Source organism: Macadamia integrifolia, chromosome 3, assembly GCF_013358625.1.
Source record: "Macadamia integrifolia cultivar HAES 741 chromosome 3, SCU_Mint_v3, whole genome shotgun sequence".
In the NCBI taxonomy this organism is placed as follows: Eukaryota; Viridiplantae; Streptophyta; class Magnoliopsida; order Proteales; family Proteaceae; genus Macadamia; species Macadamia integrifolia.
The window spans coordinates 21,407,888-21,415,667 of NC_056559.1; the positions used below are offsets into that span (position 1 = coordinate 21,407,888).

General features: G+C 48.6%; 2 non-coding genes across 2 annotated transcripts; both read right to left on the reverse strand.

The window, feature by feature from the left end:
- Positions 1 to 1,363: 1,363 nt before the first annotated feature.
- On the reverse strand, positions 1,364 to 4,716 carry LOC122074997. Its single transcript, XR_006139138.1, has one exon. It is a non-coding gene; the product is annotated as a 28S ribosomal RNA (ribosomal RNA).
- A 233-nt stretch (positions 4,717 to 4,949) lies between these two features.
- LOC122075000 lies at positions 4,950 to 5,105 on the reverse strand. Its single transcript, XR_006139141.1, has one exon. It is a non-coding gene; the product is annotated as a 5.8S ribosomal RNA (ribosomal RNA).
- Between the last annotated feature and the right edge of the window lie 2,675 nt (positions 5,106 to 7,780).

The following is a 7,780-nucleotide window of genomic DNA, read 5'->3' on the forward strand; positions in this document are numbered from 1 at the left end:
AGTTGTCTCCATTCTCTCATTTGCAACTTCCTCTTCTTGGCATGGATGGCTTGCTCCCAAATTCTCCTTGTCTTGCCCTCCGGCCCAAGGGTGAGTAAGCACTGAGCCCCTGGATGGTGTTGGAGAACTCCTTTAGTCCCAAGGTTTGTCTTGACCCCTCGAGCAATATTATGTATGGGGCATTCTTTGGAGTTGATAGCATTAGGACGCCTTGGCCTGAGTTCCTTTGCCTCCTCTATCAAGGCAAGGTTGTGTGTGGCTCCTGTATCTACCTTCGCCCGTGTGGGCTTCCCATTGATGCACACTTTTGCACACATCAACCCCTTTTGAGAGTTAAGGGCCTTAACCCCTATCTCGGCCCTGGTGGCACCATGCTGCATTGGGGACCCCATGCAAGGTGGCTCTTCCTCTTGGCCGTCTTCCTCCAATAGGGCACTAAGACCTTTCCTCCTGGGGCAAACCCTAAACTAATATAGCTCATCACATAGGAATCACTTGTCTCTAGGCTTGAACGAATTCCTTTTATCACGCTTGTGCCTTAGTGCCTCTCCTTTAGACATGTCCGGAGAGGTAGTGGCTTCCCTCGCCACTGTCCTCCTACTCTTCCCATACTTCTTCTCCAATACGAGCTTCCACCTTATCCAACCCCTTTGCATACTTGAGCCTTGAAGGTGGCAACCATCTCCTCTTGGTTACTTACTGTGGTGTTGAGAGCACCTTGTAGGGACCCCTTGAGCTCCCCCATCTGGCCATCAAGCTTCTCCCTGAGCTCCACATGGCCTTTGAGCTCCTCCCCATTTTGCTCTGCAACATTCAGGCATCACTTTGCCTCGGCCAGTACTTGCTCCCCTCAAGCTAAGCAAGGCCCCATAGCGATGACAAGATCAACGGACTTGCCTTCGCTCCTTATTTGCTTACTTGTGTAGGTGTTGGTCTCTATTCCACAGTTTTAGCTCGCTTGTCTCCAATCCCACAAGCTTGGCTCCCTCGTAATCGAAGATTTGATACCACAACTTTCACGTCCTTAGACCTTTCTAAGAGACCGTGCTGGCTCTTAGCACTCTCACTAGCACTATGTCAGCCTAACCACCCTCCTTAAGGGACTTGGGAAGAGAAGAAGTGAACACAAGAGTGAGTTCGAGAAGAATGAACTTGTATTGCACTAGAGAGCTCTTGAGTACAAGGCTTGAGAACTCACTTGCCCGGTTGAACACTCTTGGTTGGTCCTTGGTGAGTGTCTTTGCCAAATGAGGCAACACCTATTTGTAGGCACCCCAAGTTACAATGGATGACTAAGATATTTACAAACGTCCTCCATCCAGCGGTTGGGGAGGAAACTAGAAGCTTCCCACCTCCTTAGTGGAGAACTCTAGAAATCTCTCCCAAAATATCTCCTATAAATATCTTCTAGAAATATCTACTATAAAATTATCTAGAGTTACTACACCTTTGTAGAAAACTCGAGAACTTGGACCTTACTTAGCCTAATGGCCTAAGTCCATGGGCGTATGACACATGCCTCTAGGGGCTAGAGGGCCCCTACTGCGGGTCGATAAATGGGCGATGGGCACAGGCGTCACTTCTTTAGCCCGGATTCTGACTTAGAGTCATTCTGTCATAATCTGGCACACGGCAGCTTCGTGGCACTGGCTTTTCAACCAAGCACGATGACCAATTGTGTGAATCAACAGTTCCTCTCATACTAGGTTGAATTACTATCGCGACATTGTCATCATCTATAGGGAAAAACTAACCTATCTCACAACGGTCTAAACCCAGCTCACGTTCCCTATTGGTGGGTGAATAATCCAACACTTGGCGAATTCTGCTTCGTAATGATAGGAAGAGCTGACATCGAAGGATCAAAAAGCAATGTCGCTATGAACACTTGGCTGCCACCAGCCAGTTATCTCTGTGGTGGTAACTTTTTTGACACCTTTAGCTTTAAATTGTGAAGGTCTAAAGGATCGATAGGCCATGCTTTCATGATTCGTATTCATACTAGAAATCCGAATCAAACGAGCTTTTACCCTTTTGTTCCACACGAGATTTCTATTCTCGTTGAGATCATCTTAGGACACCAGCGTTATCTTTTAACAGATGTGCCACCCTAGCCAAACTCCCCACCTGACAATGTCCTCCACCCGGATCGCCCTGCTGAGGCGAGCCTTGGGTCCAAAAGGAGGGGCAGAGCCCCACCTCTGACTCACGGAGTAAGTAAAATAACATTAAAAGTAGTGGTATTTCACTTGCACCATTTCCAGGTCCCACTTATCCTACACCTCTCAAGTCATTTCACAAATTCGGACTAGAGTCAAGCTCAATAGGGTCTTCTTTCCCCGTTGATTCTACCAAGCCCATTCCCTTGGCTGTGGTTTCGCTGGATAGTAGACAGGGATAGTGAGAGTCTCGTTAATCCATTCATATGCGTCACTAATTAGATGACTTACTCCCATCATTTACCCATGCTTGGTTGAATTTCTTCACTTTGATATTCAGAGCACTGGGCAGAAACCACATTGTGTCAGCATCCGTAGGGACCATTGCAAAGCTTTGTTTTAATTAAACAGTTGGATTCCCCTTATCCGTACCAGTTCTGAGTCGACTGTTCAACGTCCGTGGAAGGCCCATGAGGGGACCGTTCCCAGTCCTTCCCCTGATCAGCACGCGATGACCCGCTCTAGTCGTGAAAGTAGCTCAAGTAGTCCACCAACAGTCGATGGGTTCGGGACTGGGACCCCCGTGCCCAGCCCTCAGAGCCAATCCTTTTCCCAAGGTTATGGATCCATTTTGCCGACTTCGCTTACCTATATTGTTCCATCGACCAGATGTTGTTCACCTTGGAGACCTAATGCAGTTATGAGTACGACCGGGCATGGTCGGCACTCAGTCCTCTAGATTTTTAATGGCTATCGGGGGCACACCGGACACCACGCAACGTGCGGTGCTCTTCTAGCCGCTGGACCCTACCTCCGACTGAGCTATTTCCAGGGTGGGCAGGCTGTTAAACAGAAAAGATATCTCTTCCTGAGGTCCTCGCTAACGTCTCTGGACTTCCTAACGTTGCTGTCAACTGCCACGGCCCGGTTTGGGAATTTTAACCCCGATTCCCTTTTGGAGCACGCACGTGTACACGCTCTCTAATGGGCTTCCCCTGTCCCTTAGTATCGACTAACCCATGTGCAAGTGCCATTCACATAGAACCTTTCCCCTCTTTGGCCTTCAAAGTTCTCATTTGAAATTTTTGCTACTACCACCAAGATCGTCACCGACGGTCGCTCTGCCCGGGCTCATGCCCCAAGTTTTACGGTGACCGTTGTGCCCTCGTACTCATCGAGGCCTGGCAGTTGCCCCAACAACTGGGTATAGGTTGCGTGCTTCAGCGCCATCCATTTTTAGGGCTAGTTGATTCTACAAGTGAGTTGTTACACACTCTTTAGCGGATTTCGACTTCTATGACCACCGTCCTGCTATCTTAATCGACCGACACCCTTTGTGGGTTCTAGGTTAGTGTGCAATCCGACACAATAACCTGGCTTTCGGTTCATCCCACATCGCCAGTTCTACTTACCAAAAATGGCCCACTTGGAGCTCTCGATTCCATGGCGCAGCTTAATGAAGAAGCCACGCCGTCCTACCTTATTAAAGTTTGAGAATAGGTCAAGGGCGTTGCACCCCTGATGTCTCTAATCATTGGCTTTACTCGATAGAACTCGCCCGCGGGCTCCAGTTATCCTGAGGGAAACTTTGAATTGAACCCGCTACTAGATGGTTCGATTAGTCTTTCGCCCCTGTACCCAAGTCAGACGAACGATTTGCACGTCAGTATCGTTGTGGGCCTCCACCAGAGTTTCCTCTGACTTCACCCCGCTCAGGCATAGTTTACCATCTTTCGGGTCCCGACAGGTATGCTCTCACTCAAACCCTTCACTGAAGATCAAGGTCGGTCAGCGGTGCAACCCACAAGGGGATCCCACCAATCAGATTCCTTATGCCTTACGGGTTTTACTCACCCGTTGACTCACACACATGTCAAACTCATTGGTCCTTGTTTCAAGACAAGTTGAATGGGGACCCCGACAGGACAATGCCTGGAGTATACAGTTGCCAATAGGCCCGCCATTGAGGCGCACGCTGCCTACCATGATTACGGCGATGACATCTTCTCAGACATAATGTGACAACCCGGGCTTGGGACACCGTCGCAATCCATATCGGTCCATGCCCCGATTCTAGCGGTGGACCAGTTATTAACCGTTCTGCATCCGACCAAGACGCATTGCCGGCCCCCATCCGCTTCCCTACCGATAATTTCAAGCACTCTTTGACTCTCTTTTCAAAGTCCTTTTCATTTTTCCCTCACGGTACTTGTTCGCTATCAGTCTCTCGCCCATATTTAGCCTTAGACAGAATTTTCCACCCAATTAGGGCTGCATTCTCAAACAATTCGACTCACCGACAGCACCTTATGGTGTGACAAGGTCCGGATATGACGGGGCTCTCACCCTCTCTAGTGCCCCCTTCCAGGGGACTTAGGCCCGGTCCACCGCTGAGGACGCTTTTACAGACTACAATTCAAACGACAAAGCCACCTGATTCTCAAGCTGGGCTCTTCTCAGTTCGCTTGCTGTTACAAAGGGAATCCTCAAAAGTTTCTTATCCTCCACTTATTGATATGCTTAAACTCAGCGGGTAGCCCCGCCTGACCTGGGGTCACAGTCAAAATGCCATCGAATGGCAATCAGGGTCACCAGAGCCCAATGGGAGTAGAACACGCACACGATGTCCAAACAATGGCTAAGTGGCTCGAACCACCACTCATCGTGACGCTTGCCACACAAGGGGCCCTTGACTTTGGGTCGATCGCACCTCCAACAAAGACACGAGGGGCCAATCTTTGCTCCGTAGCACCACCACAAGGGGCAAAGGAGGTGGGGCAACATGAAGCGTGATGCCCAGGTAGGAGTGCCCTCAACTCGATGGCCTAGGGCGCAACTTACGTTCAAAGACTCGATGGTTCATGGGATTCTATAATTCACACCAAGTATCACATTTCGTTACATTCTTCATCGATGCAAGAGCCGAGATATCCATTATCGAGAGTCGTTAAGATAAAGATTTGGATCTAGGATGACCACATCACACCAAAGGCACAATGATGTCATGTCCTTTCCATTGCGAATTCCTTAGCGCCGACTACGCCGGTGGTTGTGTTTTTGTCGAATGCTATGAAGGATCACAGGCCGACCTTTTACAAGGGTCGGGAAGGAAGGAGCTCATGCTCCCACGCCCTACCTTGATCGCGTAATGCAACATGTTCATAGGTCTCGCTGGGCAGGTATCGACAATGATCTTTTTGCAGGTTCACCTATAGAAACCTTGTTACGACTTCTCCTTCCTCTAAATGATAAGGTACAGTGGACTTCTCACGATTTTGATGATGACGAACCACCCACGTCACCGTGATCCGAATACTTCACCGGACCATTCAATCGGTAGGAGCGACGGGCGGTGTGTACAAAGGGCAGGGATGTAGTTAACGCGAGCTAATGATTCGTGCTTATAAGGAATTCCTCGTTGAAGACCAACAATTGCAATGATCTATCCCCATCACGATGAAATTTTCAAAGATTACCTGGGCCCGTCGGCCAAGGCTATAGATTCTTTGAATACATCTGTAATATCCCGCTTCTTAAACCCGGTCTGATTTCATGGTTGAACCGATTTAACCATGCAGGAACCGAGCCAGAGGATGTTAGAGCGAGTTCCTTATGGGCTATGATGGCACGGGTGACCTTAAACACCGGCTGGCCCGACAAGTCCGAGCCAGTGCCAGAAGAGACGGGAGTGCCCAAACCGTGTACGTGCACCTATCATAAGGCTATGTACGGATAGAACAGGTATTATATCCGTATTTTAAGGTTATATACGTATGTTACATTGTATGCTTGGGGTAGGGTCCGAGCCGAGGTCCGAGCCCGGTCAAAATCCCAAGTTTTGACTCTTGGATGGGTATGTCAGGTGGGTACACCCACCCACCTGAGTGACCCATCCATCACTATTCACTTAAGTAGGAATAGTATATAAAGCTTTATGGCTTCTTTTCTTTCCATTTATTATCCCCGTACGTTTGGTGAGAAAAGTAAAGAGGAGAGAGAAAAAGAAAGGGAAGAAGAAAGGAAGAGGAAGAAAGGGAGGATTTCAGCGGCGCCGGAGCTCGATCTCGCCATTCCAGTGCCGGAAGAGTAATCTTCAACTCGAGATCTACAGTTGGAGGTAAGAAAAGTTGGGTTTGATGAACATTCACCATAACCCACGCTTTAAACCCTTGATTCGAGTATGGTTTCTTAAGATCTTGTAAACACCTCTTGAAATGATGGATCTAAGGTTTAATAGATGATTTATGTGTTGATCTTGAAGGATTTGAAGAGATATTGACAAGGTAGAAGGAGCATTGTGAGTTGGAAGTGATTTGGAGGGTTTGAAGTCATTCTTGAGCAAAGAAGGTAAGATGGTTCCCCTCACTTGAATCTAACTTAAATCTAAGCTAGAACCATCCTATAGGACTCTAAAGGTGTGAGGAATGGGTTGAGAAAAGCCCCATTTGGGTCCCCAAGGAATGGAGGAAGATGAGAAGAAACTGGGATTTTTCTGCCAAAACCGGCGGGTACAACCGGTGGGTCCCTACCCGCCTGAGACACCCATCCGAGAGGACCAGGGGGTCCCTGGCCAAACCGGCGGGTAGGACCGGCGGGTCCTACCGGCGGGTAGGTCCCAAACCGGCGGGTTGGACCGGTGGGTGGACAACCCACCTGAGTGACCCACCCGAGTGGACAGAATTTGATTCTTAGGTCCGATTGAGCCCAAATCGGACGTGGGACCTTCTTTCGACGTTCTAAACACGATTTTGACGTCGGATTTCATTAATTTTGATTCTAAATTGGTGAAGTACTAACCCCGCTCAATTTTGTTAGGTTCACCAAAGCCTTCCCGATTCGCTCCGGATCTCACCCGTACCGAGCGGGAATCCTTGTGCGCTACAAGTAAGTGGAGAGAGGACGTTTGGCCTTGTTTCAAGGCATTTGTTTGGCATTCATATAACTATATCTAATTTAGTCATGTCATCATGAATGCGCTATATAGATTAGTCATTTCACTCATTGATGTGCATATATGCTATGTTTACTTTTCAAATGCAAATTGAATGTGAGGTTATATGTTGAATGTGTACATCATGTTGCATAATGCCTTGATAGACTAGATGCCGTGGTCGGCTTGGAAACGAATGCATTGGTGGCCCGTGGTATGGGACACGGAGGCACTACGCAGTCGTACTGCATATAAGAGCATGCGGTATTAGGATTCTCACCATCCCGTGCTACGACCCTTCCCAACAGGGGTTGAGGTGTTGGGTTGCCATTTGGGGGGAAGCAGGGGTCGCGGTTGTCGGACACTGTCGCGGTTAGGCATTACGCCCGGCGAGTCGTGTAGGACAGCCGGCAACCCCGGTGGTATTTCAAGAGGGCCAATCGTACTGCTTTTAAATTGCTGGAGTCAGCACTGTCATTTAATTTATTTACATTTCTGTTGAGAGCCGGTGGACGGCATTGTCTTTATTTTTCCGAGTACTCACGGTGGGCCTTCTCCAACAGCCCTATGGGCGTATCGCGGGAGGGAGTTCGCGGCTCGTACCCGGAGTATACGCGCACTGTGGTTGTAGTAGCACTAAAACCAAAGACTTAGTAATGATTGATTAGGTGTATGTGAATTAAAATGAATT